Consider the following 17,535-nt stretch of genomic DNA (forward strand, 5'->3'; position numbering starts at 1 on the left):
TCCCCTCACACTCTTCAGTGTAGACTTACCTCTGCTTCTCCTCTCCTTCAAGTAAAGTCCCACATTTCCCCTAAAGCTGGCTGATTAGTTACTGCTAGCCACCTTCTCTCCTGCCCATTCTGCTCCTACCCCTCCCCCAGCTCTACCTCCCCTTCCTGTTACCTCCAGCCCTACCCCCTTTTCTGCCTTCCTTCCTGCCTCTAGTTTACTTAGTGACATTGCTAGTTGTGGTGCCATTTTTAAATTATCCCTGAGTCCCACACTGATTGGTCTTGCCGTAGGCTGCTGGCTTCACCTGGTAAGTGTTGCACACATTTCAGGCTTGCTGCCTCAGATATTGTTGACGGCAAGGTTTGGAGTGACTCTGCTTTTTGCTGCTGATTATATTTAAATAGCTGCTTTACACTTTATCAGCTGCACTGCTATATCTATACTGATTATATGTAGTTGATGCTTTTCACTTTATCGGCTGTACTTCTTTATCTAGCTATATGTGAGGGCTACTGTGTGGTGTGCATAATTGATTTGCAGGTACACCGCAACTATGCCCCTGAATTCAAGCTGGTCACTGTACATTGTATTTTACAAGTCCGTAGCGTGGTCTGAAATAGCTGTTGTGCTTGTGGGCTTCAGAATGGTGTTTTGGATGGGATGCCGATACCTAGCCCTAAAATAAGACAAAAACAAGACATTATACAAGAATTACGCCTTTGCAGGCTGAATGTTAAATCCATAGTGCAGACTGAAAGCACTACTGCTGCTGACCGCTCCATCCTATATAGAGCTTGTAATCCTACATTGGTTCCCAATATCCTCTGGACCTTGATAATAACTGGCCAGCAGAATCTGCACCCCTGTCCCTCTGATGTGGAAATGTGATTAGTCTTTACAGCCAATCAATGGTGAAAGCGCTTAGTCACAGGAATTCTCTGCGGTGAATAAAGTTGGTGTGTTACTGGTCGACTGCTGGGATAATTTTTTTCACTTTCTTAGTTATTTTCCCTGTCGGGATTTGTTCTTTGTTGTGCACAATTTGAAATGTCTCTGGCTGACTGTGATGGCCCTGACACATTTGTCATACCTCTCAACCTCAGAGAAAGAAATCTGGACAAAGCCATACATAGAAGTGGGACAAAGGCCTAAAAATAAGGACAATTTTTAAATATTGCTCTTATAAACTTAGAAAGATAATAGAATAGTAGGTCTTGCATTAGTATGAATTTTCTGAAGGGTATGAAATCTGAAACTGAAATGTCTGTCATTTTCTAACGTCAGTCTTTAATGATTTGCCATTAATTTGCCAAAAAACACAATTTTATGAAAAACGGACTAAAAAATGTGATGCAAAAATGTAAAATAGCCACACAATACAGCTGGGAACCTGTCAAAGAAGGGACACTTTTTTAATATTAGTACTGCTAACTTGAACAGCTGACAAAATAAAAGAATCTACATGCATTTCTGAAATAAAAGTAATCTATAACTCTGATTATTACAGTTATTTATTAATTGTAAACCCTCCATGTTTTCTTCCAAAATTGCCATTTTGCGAAGGGATTATTAGGGGAAGAGCAACATTTTGAGCCAAACTCAGGGACAGTTGAGAGGTTTGGATATGCCTAATTATATAAAGCAATTTATTTGCACGTGCCTCTCAACCTGTTAATGCTGGAAATCTGGACAAGGCCAAAAATATTGGGGGAACATATAAACGGTACTAAAAATGGCTCTTGTATAAACTGAGACATTTCATAGGTTCATAGGTAGGTACTAGGCTATCTGCCCGAAGGCATTTATAAGCCTAGCTGGAATGTGTTGGCTTTCACCACCCCCTTATATTAGTTCCCTGTGCCTCTGTCCAGCAGAGCCATTGAAGTGATTCCCGGGGTAAACTTTCTGTTTCCCATTCACTCGTCAAGGTTTCTCTTGAAGAGTGTTAGCAAGGAACTCTGCCTATTGTAGATTGGAATCTTGTTCCAGAGCATGGGAATAGATGATAAAATAACAGGTCTTGCTTTAGCATGCATTTTTCTGAAGGTTATGAAGTCTGAAACTCAGTCTCTGTCATTATTTAGTGACCTTATTCCTAAAAGATTTGCCAGAAAACTACAAATTGTATGAGGAACAAACCTAAAATAAGAAGCAAAAATCTATTCATTCTGCAAAAATCTGGAGAGTTGAGAGGAATAGTTCAGCCGGAGCTTAGAGTTTACCACCCTTCCCCCCCTCACAAAATCATGGTCGAATGGAGCCTCCCCCCTGCAGCCATTCCAATGAACCATTACTTGGCTATTTCACCCCATTTACCGTAAACACTAATGTACATACTGCTTTACTTCTGTGATGATTTGGACTTCATTTGAAAGTTTTATTTTGCATTTTACAATGCAAACACTAATAGATATCTGCTAACCAAAGCAATGCAGTCTCACAATGAAAACAGACTTAGCATTAAAACTTCTCTGCCCTTGAAACTCACATTTATTGAAACAGCATCGAAAATCACATTCAAAGAAAATACATTTTGCCAGTGGTAGATAAAGATTAACTTTGGGTTTAGGCTGTTTTCATATCACAGGCCCCTTGCACACAAAACATACACATACTCTTTCATACACCTTCCTGATTGTATTAAATTATATTCCTTGTACAATACAGTACAGTATTAGAGGACGTTTTAAATTTATTGTTGTGAACATTTTTCCAGTAGACAATGAAACAAAATGCATGCACCAATAATGACAGAACTGCTCAATTCAGAACATTTCCATCATAAAAGTTTACTCAAGCTTCTACAGTCCATCAGTATCAGTACATATGCACAATCTCTGAAGAAGTAAAAATCATCTAAATAATTCCACATTAAAGAGATCTGTAACTAATGAAGAGGTTGCTGCTAGCAAACAACTTTATATTTTATTGTTTAAAGTGCCTGTTGCCCTTGAAAAATAAATTGCCTATCTTACAACAAAAAAATGATAACTAGTAATATTGCAATAGAGAATGGATGGCAAACTGATAACAGGTTCATAGTTACTAGGTATATTCACCAAAAAGGAGTGCAGCATCCACCCCTTTTGCAACACAGTACAGTATTAGCAATGCATGCATCTATCGACTGTGGGAGTAGAACCCACAGCTTTCTGCATCAAAAGCAAATACACTACCTGTTGTGCTATTAACAATGCAAGCAGACTCAGCATAAGCAGCACTAAACTTTTGCTCCCCTGCAGCTTTTAGCTCCTTGTAAAATCTACTCACTCAGCTGTATCTCTGAACTTTGCAGCTCAAGAAATCTGGAAAAAGCCAATTTTTTTTTTTGGGGGGGGCAAAAGCCCAAAAAACAGGGACACATTTTAAACATTGCTTGTATAATGTTGGAAAGTTGCTAGAATAAAATGCTGTGTTTCCACCATACATTTTACTACCAAGGCTTAAACCCAGGACTGTGTGCAAAACAGTCAGAACAACATACCTCTATGCCAAATCAGCTATTTAGTGAAAGAGAGGAAGATGGAAACTTAAATAGCTACCATTTAGTGAATTCAGTTCTCACCATAGCTGTCAACCTCTTAGCACAAAACACCTATACAAAGCCAATAAGAGGGGAATACAGCCCCCAAACATATTCAGTGAATTCAGTCCTCACCATAGCTGTCAACATCTTAGCAAAAAACACCTGGACAAAGCCAGTAATGGGGGAATACAGCCCCCAAACATATTCAGTGAAATTAGTTCTTAGCATAGCTCTTAACCTTAGCACAAAAAAACCCGGACAAAACCAATAATTGGGGGACAGTCCCAATAATAGGGGCACATTTCAAATATCCATCTTATAAACTTAGAAAATTGCTAGAATAAAAGCTTTTGTGTTACCACGTACTTTCTGAAGAATATGAAGTTTGAAATTCAAATGCTTGTCATTTTTGTTTAACATTTGTTAACCAGGAAAGTCTGACATGGAACAAAAGCCAATTTTCTGCAGAGGCCCAGGGAGAAACTCTCCAGACAGACACACGTCTTTGTAAGATGGGAGGACACCAGAGCACCCAGAGGAAACCCACACAAACACAAGGAGGACATGCAGACTCCACACAGAAGGCACCCCAGCCAAGAATAAAACCAGGAAAACTGTAGCTGTCAGGCAACAATGCCACCACTGCACCAATGCACTACTGACTTAATAAGGACACAAAAATACAGAAACCACAGCTTTTATGAGGAACAGAACAAGCATGAGGGAAAATCTGCAATTTTTTTTTACAAATGGTGGTGGGTAGGGAATTCAGGCTCTTGCCACCTGGGCTCAAGGTAAAGGGTTCAAACCTGTTCTCTACTCACCACCACCATATAGCACTTAGGGCATTTTACACACAGACACACACACACAAACACACTTCATTCTCTACCTGAAAATGAGAGAGCAGGGTTCCATCTACAGTCCTGCAGCTAAGTGTCTTCCAGGGGAAGGTTTCCCCGTGAGAGCAGACTACAATGTTTTCCTAGGGAAATGAGAGCAGGCTCCAGCCTGTGGACGTTGCAGTCCAGACATCTTCCGTTCCACATAGACTTCTGGTTTGCAGGGCAGATGGCCTTTCCTGCTATCCAGACTCCTGACAAAGCAGTAGTTCTCAATCTGTGCAATCATGTATTTTTTTGTGATCATTTTATTTGTTTTTTTTCTGTCACAGCTGGGGGGGGGGCTGCAGTCCTGCAGTCCTATAGCACGAGCCACCTCTGGCTAATACTCTAACAAACACACATGATCTTTTGTGCTACTACTGTTAGTAAGCCGCTTTCATAGGTTGGGTTTGCTGACATACACTTTCTGAGCCTGGTACTTCGCTTAGAAATATTGAGGCATTTTTTAACTGCTATTGCTTCATGTTTGCTCACTCCCACCCACACTACGCACAGTTTTGAATGTTACCAGCTACATGGTTAGGGGTTTTATTTATTACTTGGACGGTATCTTCCCTGCATCACTCCTGTTATACCTATGTTAAAACCTGCATATTTACCTCTGTTGCAGCCTGCATTTTAACCCCTTTTAAGAACAACTAGGGCTGATTTTTGCACAATGTATTATACTATTCTGACAAGGTACTCAGAGATGTAACCTAGATAATTGTTTTTATTAGTGTAATTGCTGCCTGGTTTATCCTATTGTAACACCTGTATTATTCAACAACTGCTAAAAGGGTTAATAACTGCCTGGCTTTGTCCTACTGTATGCACTGTAATATTTAACAACTGCTACAAAGTTTTGTTTAGCTCTGTTAGTTCTTCTCTTATTGCTTTGTTAAGTCTCTGCTGCCTCCTTATCTTTTATTTCTCCCCTCTCTCTCTACACCCCTTGTTCTTTCTCTTCATACCATTGTGTCTACTTTCCTCCACCCGTGCTCAACTAATGCTTGTGATATTCTGCTGTTCTCCCTACAGCTGTGCGTGCTGCATCCACCCCATTTGCTACATCCTAAGAAAACTCCCCACTAAGGAATTCTACTATGTGACTCTACTAAAGCCCTCTGAAGAGCTTCAAACAGATAGCCCCTCTCAAGATACTTAATAGAGTATGTACTGTCATATGTAAACGTAATTGCTACTTGTGTTTCACTACCGTGGTGCCTGTACTTCTCCCCGTGCTAGCCAAGCAACCTACAGTGTTTTTTTTTTATTTTGTGCTTGCCCCTTACTCCCTCTTACCCTCTAATCTACATGCCTTATATTTATTGGCACTAGGTGACACTACCCACCCTCTTATTTCAAAGACTACTTTTATTCTTACCCTACTTTCACCTAAGCTACCCCACTCTCTCACTAATTATTTGTACCACTAACCTGCTGTACTTTGATTTACTACCTTTTCCCCCTCACACTCTTCACTGTAGACTTACCTCTGCTGTTTCTCGCCTTCAGGTAAATTCCCACATTTCTCCTAAAACTGGCTTAGTTTCTGCTAGCCACCTTCTCTCCTGCTCTTTTTGCTCCTACCCCTCCCCCAGCTCTACCTCCCCTTCCTGTTACCTCCTGCCATACCCCCTTTTCTGCCTTCCTTCCTACCCCTAGTTTACTTAGTGATGTTGCTAGTTGTGACGCCATTTTAAATTATCCCTCAGTCCCACGCTGATCAGTCTTGCCATAGGCTGCTGGATTCACCTGGTAAGTGCTGCGCACATTTCAGGCTTGCTGCCTCAGATATTGTTGACTGTAATGTTTGGAGTGAATCTGCCTTCTCCTGCTGATTATATTTAAATAGCTGCTTTACACTTTATCAGCTGCACTGCTATATCTATACTGATTATATGTAGTTGATGCTTTTCACGTTATCAGCTGTACATCTTTATCTAGCTATATGTGAGGGCTACTGTGTGGTGTTTATAATTGATCTGCATGTATGCTGCAACTATGCCCCTGAACTGAAACTGGTCACTGTAGAATGTTTTTTACATGTCCGTAGAGCAGTCTGAAAGCGCTATTGTGCGAGTGGGCTTCAGAATGGTGTTTTGGATGGGACGCCGATACCTAGCCCTAAAATAAGACAAACACAAGACATTATACAAGAAATACTCATTTGCAGGCTGAATGTTAAATCCATAGCGCAGACCAAAAGCGCTACTGCTGCTGACTTCTATATCCTATATAGAACTTGTAATCCTACATTGGTTCCCAATCTTCTCTCTAGATGAAATCCAAGGGGAAATATAGTGCCTTACCACAGCCCCTATTCTCACAGCTACAAGGAATGTATGGGGAAACTTTGCATATGCCATTGTTTTTCAAGTTATGCACAAAGTCTGAAGAGATTTAGTTGGTTCTCAATCACCTCAAAAGAGGAAATTCAAGGGGAAATATAGTGCCTTACCTCGGCCCCTATTCTCTCAGCTACAAGGAATGTATGGGGAAACAGAGTGCAAATGCTATTGTTTTTTGGGTTTTGCACAAGGTCTGAAGTGATTTTAGTTTTGTTCACTGTCTACTAACAGGATCGGTTACCGAGATATGGTCAATGATACTTTAAATAACTGCTGTCGCAGGTATTACCTGGTTTGCAGTGTGACATGGTCTGTTTCCTGGCTCTTCTAAGGGGAATTATAGGGATAATATTAATGTGCTAATGCTCTAACCAACGCACATGGTCTTTTGTGCTACTACTGTTAGCAAGGCACTTTCATAGGTTGGGTTTGCTGACACATGCTTTCTAAGCCTGGTACTTCGCTTAGAAGTATTGAGGTGTTTTTTTTAACTGCTATTGCTTCATGTTTGCTCGCTCCCACCCACAGTACTCACAGTTTTAAATGTTACCACCTATATGGTTAAGGGTTTTATTTACACCTTGGACGGTACCTTCCCTGCATCACTCCTGTTATACCCATGTTAAAGCCTGCATATGTACCTTTGCTACAGTCTGCATTTTAACCCCTTTAAACAACAACTAGGGCTGATTTTTGTGCAATGTAATATGGCTATTCTGACAAGCTACTCAGAGATGTAGCCTAGATAATTGTTTTTATTAGTGTAATTGCTGCCTGGTTTATCCTATTGTAACACCTGTATTATTCAACAACTGCTAAAAGGGTTAATAACTGCCTGTTTTTGTCCTACTGTATGAACTGTAATATTTAACAACTTCTACAAAGTTTTGTTTTAGCTCTGTTAGTTGTACTGTAAGCTCTCTTCGCTTAGTGCTGTGTTACATGTCTGCTGCCTCCTTTTCTTTTTTTCTTTCTCCCCTCTCTCTCTACACCCCTTTTTCTCTCTACACTCCTTTTTCTCTCTTTCCATACCACTGTGTCTACTTTCCTCCACCCGTGCTCAACTAATGCTTGTGTTATTCTGCTGTTCTCCCTACAGCTGTGCGTGCTGCATTCCACCCCATTTGCTACATCCTAAGAAAACTCCCCACTAAGGAATTCTACTATGTGACTCTACTAAAGCCCTCTGAAGAGCTTCAAACAGATAGCCCCTCTCAAGATACTTTAATAGAGTATTTACTGTCATATGTAAACGTAATTGCTACTTGTGTTTCACTAACGTGATGCCTGTACTTCTCCCCATGCTAACTAAGCAGCCTACAGTATTTTTTTATTTTTTTACTTGCCCCTTACTCCCTCTTACCCTCTAAGCTACATGACTTATATTTATTGGCACTAGGTGACACTACCCACCCTCCTATTTCAAAGACTATGTTTATTCTTACCCTACTCTTACCTAAGCTATCCCACACTCTCTCTACTTATTCTCCCCACTAGCCTGCTGTGCTTTGATTTACTACCTTTCTCGCCTCACACTCTTCAGTGTAGACTTACCTCTGCTGTTCTTCTCCTTCAGATAAAGTCCCACATTTCTCCTAAAGCTGGCTGATTTGTTTCTGCCAGCCACCATCTCTCCTGCTCTTTCTGCTCCTACCCTTCCCCTCAGTTCTACCTCCCCTTCCTGTTACCTCCCACCCTACCCCCTTTTTCTGCCTTCCTTCCTGCCTCTAGTTTGCTTAGTGATGTTGCTAGTTGTGGCTCCATTTTTAAATTATCCCTGAGTCCCACGGTGATCAGTCTTGCCGTAGGCTGCTGGCTTCATCCAGTAAGTGCTGCGCACATTTCAGGCTTGCTGCCTCAGATATTGTTGACTGTAAGGTTTGAAGTGACTCTGCTTTTTTCTGCTGATCATATTTAAATAGCTACTTTACCCTTTATTGGCTGTACTGATATATCTAGGTGACTGTAAGATTTGGTGTGGCTCTGTTGTTTGCTTCTGATTACATTTAAATAGCTGCTTTACACTTTATCGACTGCACTGCTATATCTATACTGATTATATGTAGTTGATGCTTTTCACTTTATCGGCTGTACATGTTTATCTAGCTATATGTGAGGGCTGCTGTGCGGTGTGCATAATTGATTTGCGGGTACGCCGCAACTATGCCCCTAAAGTGAAGCTGGTCACTGTACATTGTATTTTACATGTCCGTAGTGCAGCCTGAAAGCACTATTGTGCGAGAGGGCTTCAGAACGGTGTCTTTGATGGGACGCCGATACCTAGCACTAAAATAAGACAAACACAAGACGTTATACAAAGAAATATGCCTTTGCAGGCTGAATGTTAAATCCATAGCACAGACCGAAAGCGCTACTGCTGCTGACCGCTCCATCCTATGTAGAGCTTGTAATTCTACATAGGTTCCCAGTCTCCTCTCTAAAGGAAATCCAAGGGGAAATATAGTGCCTTACCGCGGTCCCTATTCTTACAGCTACAAGGAATGTATGGTGAAACTTAGAGTGCAAAAGCCATTGTTTTTCGGGTTATGCACATGGTCTGAAGAGATTTAGTTGGTTCCCAATGACCGCTCTAGAGGAAATCCAAGGCGTAATATAATGCCTTACCTCAGCTCCTATTCTCTCAGCTACAAGGAATGTATGGAGAAACATAGAGTGCAAACACCATTGTTTTTTGGGTTTTGCACAAGGTCTGAAGTGATTTTAGTTGTGTTCACTGTCTACTAACAGGCTCGGTTACCGAGATACGGTCAATGAACCTGATACTTTGAATAACTGCTGTCAAAGGTATTACCTGCTTTGCAGTGTGACATGGTCTGTTTCCTGGCTCTTCTAAGAGGAATTATAAGGATAATATTAATGTGCTAATGCTCTAACCAACGCACATGGTCTTTTGTGCTGCTACTGTTAGTAAGCCGCTTTCATAGCTTGGGTTTGCTGATACACACTTTCTGAACCTGGTACTTCGCTTAGAAGTATTGAGGCATTTTTTTAACTACTATTGCTTCATGTTTGCTCGCTCACACCCACACTACTCACAGTTTTAAATGTTACCACCTACATGGTTAGGGGTTTTATTTACAGCTTGGATGGTACCTTCCCTGCATCACTACTGTTAATACCCATGTTAAAGCCTACATATTTACCTCTGTTACAGCCTGCATTTTAACCCATTTTAACAACAACTAGGGCTGATTTTTCTACAATGTATTATGCTATTCTGACAAGCTACTCGGAGATGTAGCCTAGATAATTATTTTATTAGTGTAATTGCTGCCTGGTTTATCCTATTTTAACACCTGTATTATTCAACAACTGCTAAAAGGGTTAATAACTGCCTGTTTTTGTCCTACTGTATGCACTGTAATATTTAACAACTGCTACAAAGTTTTGTTTTAGCTCTGTTAGTTGTACTGTAAGCTCTCTTCTCTTATTGCTTTGTTAAGTGTCTGCTGCCTCCTTATCTTTTCTTTCTCCCCTCTGTCTCTACACCCCTTGTTCTCTCTTTTCATACCACTGTGTCTACTTTAATCCACCTGTGCTCAACTAATGCCTGTGTTATTCTGCTCTTCTCCCTACAGCTGCACGTGCTGCATTCCACCCTATTCACTACAGCCTAAGAAACTCCCCACTAAGGAATTCTACTAAGTGACTCAACTAAAGCCCTCTGAAAAGCTTCAAACAGAGCCCCTCTCAAGATACTTTAATAGAGTATGTACTGTCATATGTAAACTTAATTGCTACTTGTGTTTCACTACTGTGGTTCCTGTACTTCTCCCTGCACTAGCCAAGCAACCTACAGTGTTTTTTTTATTTTTTACTTGCCCCTTATTCCTCCTTACCCTCTAAGCTACATGACATATTTATTGGCACTAGGTGACACTACCCACCCTCCTATTTCAAAGACTACGTTTATTCTTACCCTACTCTCACCTAAGCTATCCCACACTCTCTCTACTTATTCTCCCCACTAGCCTGCTGTGCTTTGATTTACTACCTTTCTCCCCTCACACTCTTCAGTGTAGACTTACCTCTGCTGTTCTTCTCCTTCAGATAAAGTCCCACATTTCAACTAAAGCTGGCTGATTGGTTTCTGCCAGCCACCTTCTCTCCTGCTCTTTCTGCTCTCACCCCACCCCCCAGCTCTACCTCCCCTTCCTGTTACCTCCTGCCCTACTCCCTTTTCTGCCTTCCTTCCTGCCCCTAGTTTACTTAGTAACATTGCTAGCTGTGGTGCCATTTTTAAATTATCCCTGAGTCCCACACTGATCGGTCTTGCTGTAGCCTGCTGGCTTCGCCCGGTAAGTGCAGCGCATATTTCAGGGTTGCTGTCTCAGATATTGTTGACTGTAAGGTTTGGAGTGACTCTGCTTTTTGCTGGTGATTATATTTAAATAGCTGCTTTACACTTTATCGGCAGTACTGCTATTTCTATACTGATTATATGTAGTTGATGCTTTTCACTTTATCGGCTGTACATCTTTATGTAGCTTTATGTGAGGGCTACTGTGCGGTGTGCATAACTGATTTGCAGGTAGGCCACAACTATGACCCTGAAATGAAGCTGGTCACTGTACATTGAATTGTACATGTCCGTAGCACGGTCTGAAAGTGCTATTGTGTGAGTGGGCTTCAGAACGGTGTATTGGATGAGACGCTGATACCTAGCCCTAAAATAAGACAAACACAAGACATGATACAAGGATTACGCCTTTGCAGGCTGAATGTTAAATCCATAGCACAGACCGAAAGTGCTACTGCTGCTGACTTTTCCATCCTATATAGAACTTGTAATCCTACATTGGTACCCAATCTCCTCTCTAGAGGAAATCCAAGGGGAAATATAGTGCCTACCACGGCCCCTATTCTCACAGCTACAAGGAATGTATGGGGAAAACCTAGAGTACAAACACCATTGTTTATGGGTTTTGCACAAGGTCTGAAGTGATTTTAGTTGTGTTCACTGTCTACTAACAGGATCGGTTACAGAGATATGGTCAATGAACCTGATACTTTGAATAACTGCTGTCGCAGGTATTACCTGCTTTGCAGTGTGACATGGTCTGTTTCCTGGCTCTTCTAAGAGGAATTATAAGGATAATATTAATGTGCTAATGCTCTAAGCAAGGCACATGGTCTTTTGTGCTACTACTGTTAGTAAGCCGCTTTCATAGGTTGGGTTTGCTGACACACGCTTTCTGAGCCTGGTACTTCACTTAGAAGTATTGAGGCATTTTTTTAACTGCTATTGCTTCATGTTTGCTCGCTCCGACCCACACTACTCACAGTTTTGAATGTTACCAGCTACATGGTTAGTGATTTTATTTACAGCTTGGAAGGTGCCTTCCATGCATTACTCTTGTTATACCCATGTTAAAGCCTGCATATTTACCTCTGTTACTCTCTGCATTTGAACCCCTTTTAGCAACAACTAGGGCTGATTTTTGTACAATGTATTATGCTATTCTGACAAGGTACTCAGAGATGTAACCTAGATAATTGTTTTTATTAGTGTAATTGCTGCCTGGTTTATCCTATTGTAACACCTGTATTGTTCAACAACTGCTAAAATGGTTAATAACTGCCTGGCTTTGTCCTACTGTATGCACTGTAATATTTAACAACTGCTACAAAGTTTTGTTTTAGCTCTGTTAGTTGTACTGTAAGCTCTCTTCTCTTATTGCTTTGTTAAGTCTCTACTGCCTCCTTATCTTTTCTTTCTCCCCTCTCTCTACACCCCTTGTTCTCTCTCTCATACCACTGTGTCTACTTTCCTCCACCCATGCTCAACTAATGCTTGTGTTATGTTATTCTGCTGTTCTCCCTACAGCTGTGTGTGCTGTGTTCCACCCCATTTACTACATCCTAAGAAAACTCCCCACTAAGGAATTCTACTACGTGACTCTACTAAAGCCCTCTGAAGAGCTTCAAACAGATAGCCTCTCTCAAGATACTTTAATAGAGTATGTACTGTCATATGTATACTTAATTGCTACTTGTGTTTCACTACCGTGATGCCTGTACGTCTCCCCATGCTAACTAAGCAGCCTACAGTATTTTTTATTTTTTTACTTGCCCCTTACTCCCCCTTACCCTCTAAGCTACATGACATATTTATTGCCACTAGGTGATACTACCCACCCTCTTATTTCAAAGACTACTTTTATTCTTACCTTACTCTCACCTAAGCTACCCCACTCTCTCTCTCTACTTATTCGTCCCACTAGCCTGCTGTGCTTTGATTTACTACCTTTCTCCCCTCACACTCTTCAGTACAGACTTACCTCTGCTTCTCCTCTCCTTCAGGTAAAGTTCCACATTTCTTCTAAAGCTGGCTGATTCATTTCTGCCAGCCACCTTTTCTCCTGCCTTCCCGCTCCATTCGCCCCACAGGCTCACTCCGCTCCCTTACCCTGCCCCCAATTACCACCTGCCCCCACTACTCCTACATTTATTTCCACAGCAAATCCCTCCCTTTACCTATCTACCAATCATATCCACTCTTCAGCTCCTCCCCAGCCTACCTCCTCCTGCCAATCTTATCCTCTCCTCCCCACCCAATAAAGTCCCTTATCTACTATATCTCTACATATATCTCCTACCATGCCTTCTCTTCTTCCTAAAGCCATTCTTACCCCATCTATCTGCATTCTACTCCTACTACCTTTATACCATGCTACCTCCTACACCTATAACCAACTATACCCTACCTCCCTATCCTACCCACCATCTCTCTACCTCCATCCTCTTACCTCAGAAACTCACTTCCACAACATATCTGCCTGTCTAGTTCAACCCAATCCACTCCATTACTTCAAAATAAAACTTTTCCACCCTTCAAATAAATACTGCAATCCTAAACTAATACCCCACTGCCCATAACTACCAAAATCCAAATCTAAAACACTTCTTCCCTTCCTCAACTACCTCTGTTTAGCCGGAGACATACACCCAAACCCAGGACCATATACTGTCCCTAGTCCCATTCCCCCTGTTACTAATAATAAAACCAACCTTAAATACCTCATATTCCTCACCATCAGTGCCCAAAGTTTAAAGAATAAAGTAGCCCACTTCCACGAATGGCTAAACTATAACCTGCCCGACATTGTAGCCATCTCAGAAACCTGGCTAAAACCACATATTAGTGACTCCGAATTCCACCCTCCCGATTCTAATCTCTCAGAAACGACTGCTTAGACAGAAAAGGTGGTGGAGTAGCCTTAATCTACACTGACCAACTGTCTATAACTCCATACCCCCAGTCCTATCCCTCCATTCAACAATGCAGAACTAGTAATAGGCCTACTAAAAATAAATAACCACAAAAACATTTCTCATAATATCCCTCTACATCCCCCCGGTAACAACATCACTACTCTTGAGGATATCCTCCTCTGGACCTCCACCAATATTAAGGTAGAAACCTATATACTTGGAGATGTAAATATTGATTGGAATAAAATCAATAACCCTAATCCCACCATATCCATCAATCTATTTAATTACACCCAACTAACTAACTCCATCACCAGGCCTAACAAAACAAAACAACCTGGTACCATTCTAGACTGGATCCTTGTATCCCATCCTAATAAAGTCATAAAATCTGGCATAACATCTGATCCTATAGGAGACCACTTCCCAGCCTTCATCCATCGAGCTACCCTCTCCTCCCCTCACCTTCACCACTATATTTAAACATGTAACCTCTAAAACTTTAACCCTACTACTTTCTCTGACTCCTTAAAACAGATTTACTGGAACCGACTAAAAACTCTTCTACTAGACAAAGCCGTAGAATTTTTCAACTCAACCTTCCTAAATGTCCTAAATCTCCCTAGCACCAATAAGAAAAAAAAAAGTAAAAGCAAAGACCACCCCATGGCTAACCAAAGACACCAAAAAACCTATGCTACAATGAGATAAAACCTGGAAAGCTTACCACCAAAACAAACAGCCTGAAACTTTACTTAAATACAAACAACTATGCAACCTTACTAAAAAACAAGTCATTAGAGATAAAAAGCCTTACTATATCAAACTTCAGTTAAACCATTCAAATAACCCCAAACAGTTCTAGAATTCCATTAGTTCTGTTCTCACCCCAGGTACCAAAAGCTACCCCTACCCTGACACCAGCAAATCTGATCCTGAAATAGCTTCTCTATTCAATGCCTTCTTCACAAACTCTATAGCTGAGCTAACCAAGACCTTCCCCAACAATGACCCTTCCCCTCAACCAATGCAATCTTCCTCACCCACAACTACTCCTCTTACATTTGAGCTTAAACCCATCTCTACCTCTCACATAAAGAAATTACTCTCTAAACTAAAACCATGCTCCAATGCCCCTGACAATATTCCATCCTCCTTCCTAAAAACAGCTGCAGATGGCATCGGTCTCCCCGTTAGCATCTTGACCAATAGGTCCATGCTTGAATCTTATGTACCCAAATTATGGCGTGCCACCTTTATTCTACCTCTACATAAAGGTGGCAAAAACAATAACATCTCAAACTTCCGCCCCATAGATATCCTCTCCCCAATCTCTAAACTCCTAGAAAAATGCATCCACCTTCACCTTATGCCATTCCTAACCAACCATCAACTAATCACTCCTACCCAACATGCCTTCCGACCTGGCCATAGTACCATCACTGCCCTTCTCTCCTTCTTACACACAGTAAACTTTGCCTACAACTCTGGAAAAATAGTATCTACTGTTCTACTGGATCTGTCCAAAGCTTTCAATACCATCTCCCATACCCACCTCCTAAACCGTCTCTCTAACCTTAATCTCTCCCACAAAACCTTATCTTGGTTCTCCAGCTACCTTTTTGACAGGTCTCAAGCTGTAAAATGGGGAGAAAGCACATCTACCTTCCTTCCTACCCCCACTGGGGTACCCAAAGGATCCATACTTGGTCCAATGCTATTCAACATCTTTATTAACGACTTCCACAAAGCCTTACCCAACACCAAAATTGTGCAATATGCAGACAATTCTACTTTAATCTGCTGTGCCTCTAACCTTCCACAGCTTCAAACAGTGACACAAACTTCTTTCTCCACCACTGGGAAATTGGATGCTCCAAAACCACCTCTCACTAAATGCCAATAAATCCAAAATACTTCTATTCTCTCCCTTAAAGCTTCCCCTGTTGACAAAAACTCATTCCAAATCATCAGCCAAAACAACTCTACTATAGAGGTTGTTACCTTTGCCAAACTTCTTGGAGTTACCATTGATAAACACCTAAAATTCGATACTCACATCCAGCAAAACATTAAGAAGACCCATATAAAACTCTGTTTGCTATACAGAAACATCCACTTCCTTGCTCCTTCCACCAGACTAATTCTAGCCACTACCTATCTACTCCCCTCACTACTGTACGGTGCTCTTCTTCTAACAAACTTATCTGCCTCTCTCTCCTCCAAACTGGAAATCTGTTACAATAAAATTTCCAAATTTGTAACCAAAGCCAAATCCTCCTCCCACCATTGTACCTCCCTTCATTTGTTAAATTGGCTTGAACTGCCCAGCCATCTAGATCATCTCCAAATCACCACAGCCCATATACTAATGTTTTAACCTTTTAAATGCCCTGTACTAACCAGCATCCTTCAAACTTACACCCCTCACAGAACTCTCAGATCTACTCACCAAAACCTAATCTCTGTCCGCAAACCAAGCTGTCCTGCAGGTCAGCTTCTGCTATCCTTTTCCTTAGCAAAACAAATGGAATTCTCTTCCTTCTTCTCTAAGGACTTGTGAAATCTTTGAAAACTTTAAAACTCAGCTACATTCCTATCTTTACTCTAACAGGAAATGCAGCTGCTCTCCCCCCCTTACCCAATAATCTCCTCCACCCATTAAACTCCTGATCACCTCTGTCTTCAAGCTAACTATACACAAATGTACTTATTGTAAATAACAACATTGTACTATGTATCCACAGTTTTTTGCCTGTTTCTCTTGCATGAAATGAAACTGTAACAGTTTTTTCTTTTCCATAATTGTACCTGCAACTAATATTTGTAAAGCCAACATTTTTGTAACTAAACTATGTAATGTGGAGCTTTTCTCCCTGGGCCTCCACTGAAAATGGGCTCCCTGAGCCCAGTGGACCTCCCCGGTCATCAAACTGGAAATAAATAAATATATATATATATATATATATATATATATATATATATATATATGTGTGTGTATATATATATATATGTATATATATATATATATATATATATGTGTGTGTGTGTGTGTGTGTTTGTATATATATATATATATATATATATATATATATATATATATATATATATATATATATATGTGTGTGTGTGTGTGTGTGTGTATATTTATATATATATATATATATATATATATATATATATATATATAAAAAGAAGGTATAGGCACAGATCCTCTTTAAAACACTGAATTACTATAATGTCGACTTGCAGAACAGTGAGATGAAAACCACAAAATTATACATTAATGGATAGTCACATCATCATAAGTTTTCACCGCAAAAAGAGGCAGTTGGCCAAGATAGTGAACTTTGCCCTTTTCTCCACTTTAGTGTGATCTTGTGTGTGGGGGTACAGCTCATCACATGGGGGGTGTAGGGGCAAAGCCCTCAACTTGGGTGGGTTTTATTTGCTTTGGTTGTTTTTTATTTCCTGTTGGCCAAGTGTTTACTTACACGGTGAAAGCTTATGATGATATGCATGTTCTGTAATGTAAAGTTTTCAT

The sequence above is a fragment of the Protopterus annectens genome, chromosome 10.part0 (assembly GCF_019279795.1).
Source record: "Protopterus annectens isolate FY-2018-M chromosome 10.part0, PAN1.0, whole genome shotgun sequence".
In the NCBI taxonomy this organism is placed as follows: Eukaryota; Metazoa; Chordata; order Ceratodontiformes; family Protopteridae; genus Protopterus; species Protopterus annectens.